Source organism: Scyliorhinus torazame, chromosome 23 (assembly GCF_047496885.1).
Source record: "Scyliorhinus torazame isolate Kashiwa2021f chromosome 23, sScyTor2.1, whole genome shotgun sequence".
Taxonomy (NCBI): Eukaryota; Metazoa; Chordata; class Chondrichthyes; order Carcharhiniformes; family Scyliorhinidae; genus Scyliorhinus; species Scyliorhinus torazame.
In genome coordinates this window covers 21,505,719-21,516,464 of record NC_092729.1, presented here as the reverse complement: position 1 = coordinate 21,516,464, position 10,746 = coordinate 21,505,719, and positions in this window count along the sequence as shown.

Below are 10,746 nucleotides of genomic sequence, written 5' to 3'. Positions count from 1 at the left end.
AGGCTCGAACATTTTTCTTGGAGCCTCGGAGTGATCATGACGGCGACTATAAAATAATGCGGGGCATAGATATTGTAGATGTTCCCAAAGGTAATGGAATCCAAACCTAGAGGGCAAAGGTTTACGTTGCGAGGGGAGAGATACAAAAGGGTCCAGGTGAACATATTTTCGCACTGAGGGTGGTGAGTGTTTGAAATATTGGCAGTAGTACAGCCGTCTACAATTCTGCCTTTTAATAAGTATTTAGATATTTATGTGGAGAAGATGGGTATAGAGGAATATGACCAAATGTGGGCAATCGGGCAGGCTTTGTGTAGTAAAAACTGGGAGGCATGGACAAGTTAGGCCGACGCACCTATTTCCATGCGGCGAACTTCGATGAATCTATCACCTGTCCCACTTTCCAGATCTGTGTTGCTGCAGATTGGAGTACTCCATCTATATGTCAAAATCGGTTTGAAATGTTGCTGTGGGTGTCTGCCTCGATTTTTCTTATCGACAGTGAACTTTGAGGGAATGAAAGTATCTGAGGAACAGGGAGCAACTTACTTTGAGGCAGAAGCTCAGCTGTGATTAAACTGAATGTTGGGGCAGGAATGATTATCCCCATTGTCTACCTATGTTGTAATTTGCGATCAGTTCCAGTTGCCACAGCACTCGCAGATGAAGATATCTGCGAGATAAGATTTTTAAGTTACATGTTTCCAACAATTTTTTCAATGTCCTGGGATACAGTTCAATTATCTGGTCTGCACTGCCTGTGAGATTGGTGGAGGCAGATACAACAGTGGCTTTTTGCACCACTGTAAACATGATGAACAATTGGAAATTCACAACGCTGAAGGAATCTCTTTGTTCCACAGTTACTGTGTCTGTGCCCATTGTTACTATGATCTAGTTACATGGTCAGATAATTGAATACAGGAGCTGGGATGTCTTGCTGAAGTTGTACAAGACATTGTGAAGGACACACTTGGAATACTGTGTACACTTCTCGTCAACGTAATATAGAAAGAGGGCAGAAAAGATTTGCTCGGCTGCTACCGGACTAGACAATTTGAGTTATAAGGAGCGGCTGGATAGACTGGAACATTTTTCTTGGAGGCTGGGGGTGATCTCGACGTCGGCTATAAAATAATGAGGAGCATAGATGAAGTAGATTTTCGCCAATGTAGTGGAATCCAAAACTAGAGGGCATAGGTTTAACGTGTGAGGGGAGAGATTCAAAAGGGTTCAGAGAGACAATTGTTTCACACAGAGGGTGGTGAGTGTCTGGAACGAGCTGGCAGCGGCAGTAATAGAGGCGTCTACAATTCTGCCTTTAAAAAGCATTTGGATAGTTATATTGAGAAGATGTGTATAGAGGAATATGACCAAATGTGGGCAATTGGACAGGGTTTGTGTAGTAAAAACTGGGCGGCATTGACAAGTTAGGCCGAAGGGCCTATTTCCATGCTGTAAACTTCTATGACCCTATGACCTGTCCCACCTTCCAGATCTGTGTCGCTGCAGATTGGAGTACTCCATCTATATGTCCAAATCGGTTTAAAATTTTGCTGTGGGTGTCTGCCTCGATTTTTCTGATCGACAGTGAACTTTGAGGGAATGAAAGTATCTGAGGAACAGGCAGGAATTGACATTGAGGCAGAAGCTCAGCTGTGATCAAACTGAATGTTGGGGCAGGAGTGAGTGGCCTTGTCGTCTCCCTATGTTGTAATTTCCTATCAGTTTCAGTTGCCACAGCACTCGCAGATGAAGATATCTGCGAGATAGGATTTTAAAGTTACATGTTTCCAACAATTATTTCAATGTCCTGGGAGACAGTTCAATTATCTGGTCTGCACTGCCTGTGAGATTGGTGGAGGCAGATATAACAGTGGCTTTCAAATTTCAATGCGAGAAACGACAGCAATCAAATGCATGCCTCTGGGAAAAGGACGGTCGAGTGGGATTCAATGATCTGCTAATCTAAAGAGCCGCTGATGTTAAACGGAATGAATGTCCTCCTTCGGTACTTCACCACTCACTTTTATGTTTTTGGTCACGTCTGACTGTGAGATGATGTGCATCAACACCTGGAGTTTTCCCTGAATGTGACCCACCACGGCGAGTAGGATAAGGGTGATCCTTTTCTACAATGTGCCCGTGCTTTAAGCCAGCGTCAGCTTTAGCTCACTGGTTACTTCACAGCATCAAATTAATTGTAAGTTCGGACCTGTCTCACCATGGGCGCTGCCTGGCGTTTTTAATATTTCCAAAACATGTGTGTTGCATAAATAAAAGCAGCAGGCATTTATAATTAGAAGTAGGTTCATTTTCTTTAGAGGTTGCATTGATCTGTTTTGAAAAGAGGCTTGTGCCACGTGCTTACTGTCTGATCACACGCTGCGGAAACCCAAGTTCGATTCCAGCTCAGTATATCTGAGCTATCACTCTCTGTCAATTACTCACAACCTAAATCCAGGAAAAGAGCATGGACCATTATCGATTATACATTTCCTTAAATTTCGGAACAAGATTGTCTACGAAGGCAAATTGATTAATCCATTCTTTTCCACGTGAAACGCTGTTCCCCAGACCTCCAAGAACACTCAGGTAGTTCGAAAGCATCCAGGACCAAGCAATGCGCTTGATTGCTCCTCCTGCCACAGGCATTCAATCCCTCCGCCACAGACATCCCAAAATGCACCGCAATAACTCAACAAAGTTCTTCAGGCAATTGTTCCTTCGGCAGTACCTTCCAGACGGACGACCACTAAGATTTTGAAGAACTAGACAAGCCCCTACTTGGGACAATCACCAACGGGATCTTCCCCTCCAAATCACTCACCGCTCCCACTAGGAACCATATTAACGTTCTTACACGGTAACGGGGGAAAAATAATTTTGCTTCCTCCATAAAAGCACGTTGGGTGTACCCAAACCTCACGGACTGCAACGCTTCAATAAAGCAGCTCACCACCACTTTCTGAAGGGCAACTAGGGATGGACAATAAATTCTGTCCTAACCAGCAACTCTCACATCCAGTAAAAGTTATCTGTTTAATACACTGGTGCTTTGAATTCCTGGGGCCCGGGATGAACTGTTCTCCATTCTCGAAACAAAAATATAGGGTACCCAATTCATTTTTTCCAATTAAGGCGCAATTTAGCGTGACTAATCCACCTACTCTGCACATAATTGGGTTGCGGGGGCATAACCCACGCAAACACGGGGATAATGTGCAAACTCCACACAAAAAGTGACCCAGAGCCTGGATCGAACCTGAGAACACGACGCCATAAGGCAGCAGTGCTAGCCACTGCGCCACCGTCCTACCCCTGTTCGTAATTCTAAAGGTAGACTGAATCATGTAACTTCTGCTTCACAGGAAACTGGATCGAAGGTATTTCTAACAGCATGAATCCTGGAAGATAGAAACAATGTGCTTGCTGCAGTCAGGTGGAAGGTAGTGGCGTCCAATGTATCCGGCAGTAAACGCTCTCTCCTCCTTTCTCTCTTTACCACTCTCCTTTGTTTCTCTTCTGTTTCTATTGACATTGGGTGAAGATTTGTTTTGCCGTGGGTCTCAGAGCAAGACATTCTTCTACATCTTATTGCAGTCAGACACATTTTGCGACTTTTTTGCGTTTTACACGACTGTTAACATAATGAATAATTGGAAATTCACAACACTGACTTTGTTCCTCAATTACTGTGTCTGTGCCCATTGTTACTATTCTACAGAGACATGGTCAGAAGTTGAATACAGAAGATGGGACGTCTTGTTGAAGCTGTACGCGACATTGGGAAGGGCACAATTGGAATAATGTGTACAGTTCTGGTCACCATAATATAGAAAGAGGGCAGAAAAGATTTGCTCGCCTGCTTCCGGTCTTGAAAATTTGAGTTATAAGGAGCGGCTGGATAGACTGGATCATTTTTATTGGAGGTTAGCGGTGATCTTGACAACGGCTAAAAAATAATGAGGGGCATAGATAAGGTAGATTTTCCCAGAGGTACTGGAATCCAAAACTAGAGTGCATATGTTTAAGTTGAATGAGGAGAGAAACAAAAGGGTACAGAGGCACAATTATTTCACACAGAGGGTGGTGAGTATCTGTAACGAGCCGGCAGAGGCAGTAGTAGAGGCGCCTATAGTGTTGCCTTTCAAAAAGCATTTAGAGAGTTATATGGAGAAGATGGGTATAGAGGAATATGACCAAATGAGGGCACTTGGACAGGCTTTGGGGAGTAAAAACTAGACGGCATGGACAAGTTAGGCCGAAGGGCCTATTTCCACTCTGTAAACTTCAATGACCCTATGAGCTGTCCCACGTTCCAGATATGTGTCTGTAAATAAAGATAAACCACCCGGGAACCACTGTAAATAAAGATAAACCACCCGGGGACCACTGTAAATAAAGACAAACCACCGAGAGACCACTGTAAATAAAGATACACCACCCGGTGACCACTGTAAATTAAGATAAACCACCCAGAGATCACAGTAAATAAAGACAAACCACCCAGAGACCACTGTAAATAAAGACAAACCACTCTGGGACCACTGTAAAGAAAGATAAACCACCCATGGACCACTGTAAATAAAGATAAACCACCCAGGGACCACTGTAAATAAAGATAAACCACACAGAGATCACTGGAAATAAAAATAAACCACGCAGAGACCACTGTAAATAAAGTTAAACCACACGAGGACCACTCTAAATAAAGATAAACCACCCAGGGACCACTGTAAATGAAGACAAACCACCCTGGGACCACTGTAAAGAAAGATAAACCACCCATGGACCACTGTAAATAAAGATAAACCACCCAGGGACCACTGTAAATAAAGATAAACCAACCAGAGATCACTGGAAATAAAAATAAACCACGCAGAGACCACTGTAAATAAAGTTAAACCACACGAGGACCACTGAAAATAAAGATAAACCACCCAGGGACCACTGTAAATGAAGAAAAACCACCCAGGGACCACTGTAAATAAAGCTAAACCACCCAGAGACCACTGTAAATAAAGATAAACCACCCGGGGACCACTGTAAATAAAGACAAACCACCCAGGGACCACTGTAAATTAAGATAAACCATCCGGGGACCAATGTAAATAACGATAAACCACCCGGGACCACTGTAAATAAAGATAAACCACCCAGTGACCACTGTAAATAAAGATAAACCACCCAGGGACCACTGTAAATAAAGATAAACCACCCAGGGACCACTGTAAATAAAACTAAACCACCCAGGGACCAGTGTAAATGAAGATAAACCACCCAGGGACCACTGTAAATAAAGATAAACCACCCAGGGACCACTGTAAATAAAGATAAACCACCCAGGGACCACAGTAAATAAAACTAAACCACCCAGGGACCAGTGTAAATGAAGATAAACCACCCAGGGACCACTGAAAATAAAGATAAACCACCCAGGGACCACTGTAAATAAAGATAAACCACCCAGGGACCACTGTAAATAAAACTAAACCACCCAGGGACCAGTGTAAATGAAGATAAACCACCCAGGGACCACTGTAAATAAAGATAAACAGCCCAGGGACCACTGTAAATAAAGATAAACCACCCAGGGACCACTGTAAATAAAGATAAACAGCCCAGGGACCACTGTAAATAAAGAAAAACCAACCGGGGACCTCTGTAAATCAAGATAAACCACCCAGGGACCACTGTAAATAAAGATAAACAGCCCAGGGACCACTGTAAATAAAGAAAAAACAACCGGGGACCTCTGTAAATCAAGATAAACCACCCAGGGACCACTGTAAATAAAGATAAACCACCCAGGGACCAGTGTAAATAAAGATAAACCACCCAGGGACCACTGTAAATAAAGATAAACCACCCGGGAACCACTGTAAATAAAGATAAACCACACTGGGACCACTGTAAATAAAGATAAACCACCCAGGGTCCACTGTAAATAAAGATAAACAACCCGGGGACCACTGTAAATAAAGATAAACCACCCAGGGACCACTGTAAATAAATATAAACCACCCAGGGACCACTGTAAATAAAGATAAACCACCCAGGGACCACTGTAAATAAAGATAAACCACCCGGGGTCCACTGTAAATAAAGATAAACCACCCAGGGACCACTGTAAATAAAGAAAAACCACACGGGGACCACTGTAAATCATGGTAAACCACTCAGGGGCCACTGTAAATAAAGATAAACCACCCAGAGACCACTGTAAATAAAGGTAAACCACCCAGGGACCACTGTAAATAAAGATAAACCACCAGGGAACCACTGTAAATAAAGATAAACCACCCAGGGACCACTGTAAATAAAGATAAACCACCCAGGGACCAGTGTACATGAAGATAAACCACCCAGGGACCACTGTAAATAAAGATAAACCACCCAGGGACCACTGTAAATAAAGATAAACCACCCGGGGACCACTGTAAATAAAGATAAACCACGCAGGGACCACTGTAAATAAATATAAACCACCCAGGGACCAGTGTAAATAAAAAAAAACCACCCGGGGACCACTGTAAATAAAGATAAACCAACCAGGGACCACTGTAAATAAAGATAAACCACACGGGGACCACTGTAAATAAAGATAAACCACTCAGGGGCCACTGTAAATAAAGATAAATCACCCAGAGACCACTGTAAATAAAGGTAAACCACCCAGGGACCACTGTAAATAAAGAGAAACCACCAGGGAACCACTGTAAATAAAGATAAACCACGCAGAGACCACTGTAAATAAAGATAAACCACCCAGGGACCACTGTAAATAAAGATAAACCACGCAGGGACCACTGTAAATAAAGATAAACCACCCAGGGACCACTGTAAATAAAGATAAACCACACGGGGACCACTGTAAATAATGGTAAACCACTCAGGGGCCACTGTAAATAAAGATAAACCACCCAGAGACCACTGTAAATAAAGGTAAACCACCCAGGGACCACTGTAAATAAAGATAAACCACCCAGGGACCAGTGTAAATAAAGAAAAACCACCCGGGGACCACTGTAAATAAAGATAAACCAACCAGGGACAACTGTAAATAAAGATAAACCACACGGGGACCACTGTAAATAAAGATAAACCACTCAGGGGCAACTGTAAATAAAGATAAACCACCCAGAGACCACTGTAAATAAAGGTAAACCACCCAGGGACCACTGTAAATAAAGAGAAACCACCAGGGAACCACTGTAAATAAAGATAAACCACCCAGAGACCACTGTAAATAAAGATAAACCACCCAGGGACCACTGTAAATAAAGATAAACCACCCAGAGACCACTGTAAATAATGATAAATCACCCGGGAACCACTGTAAATAAAGATAAACCACCCGGGGACCACTGTAAAAAAAGATAAACCAACCAGAGACCACTGTCAATAAAGATAAACCACCAGAGAACCACTGTAAATAAAGATAAATCACCCGGGAACCACTGTAAATAAAGATAAACCACCCAGGGACCACTGTAAATAAAGATAAACCACCCAGAGACCACTGTAAATAATGATAAATCACCCCGGAACCACTGTAAATAAAGATAAACCACCCAGGGACCACTGTAAATAAAGATAAACCACCCAGGGACCAGTGTAAATAAAGAATAACCAACCGGGGACCACTGTAAATAAAGATAAACCACCCAGGGACCACTGTAAATAAAGATAAACCACCCAGGGCCCACTGTAAATAAAGATAAACAGCCCAGGGAACACTGTAAATAAAGATAAACCACCCGGGCCCACTGTAAATAAAGATAAACCACCCAGGGACCAGTGTAAATAAAGAAAAACCAACCGGGGACCACTGTAAATAAAGATAAACCAGCCGGGAACCACAGTAAATAAAGAAAAACGACACAGGGACCACTGTAAATAAAGATAAACCACCCAGGCACCACTCTAAATAAAGAAAAACCACTCAGGGACCGCAGGAAATAAAGGTAAACCACCCGGGGACAACTGTAAATAAAGATAAACAGCCCAGGGACCACTGTAAATAAAGATAAACCACCCAGAGACCACTGTTAATAAAGATAAACCACCCAGAGACAACTGTAAATAAAGATAAACCACCCAGAGACCACTGTAAATAAAGATAAACCACCCAGGGACCACTGTAAATAAAGATAAACCACCCAGGGACCACTGTAAATAAAGATAAACCACCCAGAGACCACTGGAAATAAAAATAAACCACGCAGAGACCACTGTAAATAAAGTTAAACCACACGAGGACCACTGTAAATGTAGAAAAACCACCCAGGGACCACTGTAAATAAAGATAAACCACCCAGAGACCACTGTAAATAAAGATAAACCACCCGGAGACCACTGTAAATAAAGATAAACCACCCAGGGACCACTGTAAATTAAGATAAACCATCCGGGGACCAATGTAAATAACGATAAACCACACAGGGACCACTGGAAATAAAGATAAACCAACCGGGGACCTCTGTAAATAAAGATAAACCACCCAGGGACCACTGTAAATAAAGATAAACAGCCCAGGGACCACTGTAAATAAAGAAAAACCAACCGGGGACCTCTGTAAATCAAGATAAACCACCAAGGGACCACTGTAAATAAAGATAAACCACCCAGGGACCAGTGTAAATAAAGATAAACCACCCAGGGACCACTGTAAATAAAGATAAACCACCCGGGAACCACTGTAAATAAAGATAAACCACACTGGGACCACTGTAAATAAAGATAAACCACCCAGGGTCCACTGTAAATAAAGATAAACAACCCGGGGACCACAGTAAATAAAGATAAACCACCCAGGGACCACTGTAAATAAAGATAAACCACCCAGGAACCACTGTAAATAAATAAAAACCACCCAGGGACCACTGTAAATAAAGATAAACCACCCGGGGACCACTGTAAATAAAGATAAACCACCCAGGGACCACTGTAAATAAATAGAAACCACCCAGGGACCACTGTAAATAAAGATAAACCACACGGGGACCACTGTAAATAATGGTAAACCACTCAGGGGCCACTGTCAATAAAGATAAACCACCCAGAGACCACTGTAAATAAAGATAAACCACCCAGGGACCACTGTAAATAAATAAAAACCAACCGGGGACCTCTGTAAATCAAGATAAACCACCAAGGGACCACTGTAAATAAAGATAAACCACCCAGGGACCACTGTAAATAAAGATAAACCACCAGGGAACCACTGTAAATAAAGATAAACCACCCAGGGACCACTGTAAATAAAGATAAACCACCCAGGGACCAGTGTACATGAAGATGAACCACCCAGGGACCACTGTAAATAAAGATAAACCACCCAGGGACCACTGTAAATAAAGATAAACCACCCGGGGACCACTGTAAATTAAGATAAACCACCCAGGGACCACTGTAAATAAATATAAACCACCCAGGGACCAGTGTAAATAAAGAAAAACCACCCGGGGACCACTGTAAATAAAGATAAACCACCCAGAGACCACTGTAAATAAAGATAAACCACCCAGGGACCACTGTAAATAAAGATACACCACCCAGAGACCACTGTAAATAATGATAAATCACCCGGGAACCACTGTAAATAAAGATAAACCACCCAGGGACCACTGTAAATAAAGATAAACCACCCAGGGACCACTGTAAATAAAGATAAACCACCCAGAGACCACTGTAAATAATGATACATCACCCGGGAACCACTGTAAATAAAGATAAACCACCCAGGGACCACTGTAAATAAAGAAAAACCACCCAGGGACCACTGTAAATAAAGATAAACCACCCAGGGACCACTGTAAATAAAGATAAACCACCCAGGGACCACTGTAAATAAAGATAAACCACCCGGGGACAACTGTAAATAAAGATAAACCACCCAGGGACCACTGTAAATAAAGATAAACCACCCAGGGACCACTGTAAATAAAGATAAACCACCCAGAGACCACTGTAAATAAAGATAAACCACCCAGGGACCACTGTAAATAAAGATAAACCACCCAGGGACCACTGTAAATAAAGAATAACTACCCGGGGACACACGCACTCCAGGCCACTCCCGGCCAGCCCACACACACACTCCAGGCCCCTCCCGGCCACCCAACACACACACTCCAGGCCACTCCCGGCCAGCCCACACACACACTCCAGGTCACTCCCGGCCAGCCCACACACACACTCCAGGCCACTCCCGGACAGCCCACACACACACTCCTGGCCACTCCCGGCCAGCCCACACACACACTCCAGGCCACTCCCGGCCAGCCCACACACACACTCCAGGTCACTCCCGGCCAGTCCACACACACACTCCAGGTCACTCCCGGCCAGCCCACACACACACTTCAGGCCAGGCCACTCCCGGCCAGGCCACACATACACTCCAGGCCACTCCCGGCCAGCCCACACACACACTCCAGGCCACTCCCGGCCAGGCCACACAGACACGCCAGGCCCCTCCCGGCCAGCCCACACACACTCTCCAGGCCACTCCCGGCCAGGCCACACAGACACGCCAGGCCACTCCCGGCCAGCCCACCCAATACTCCAGGCCACTCCCGGCCATCCCACACACACACTCCAGGCCACTCCCGGCCAGCCCACGCACACACTCCAGGCCACTCCCGGCCAGCCCACGCACACACTCCAGGCCAGGCCCGGCCAGCCCACACACACTCCAGGCCACTCCCGGCCAGCCCACACACACTCCAGGCCACTCCC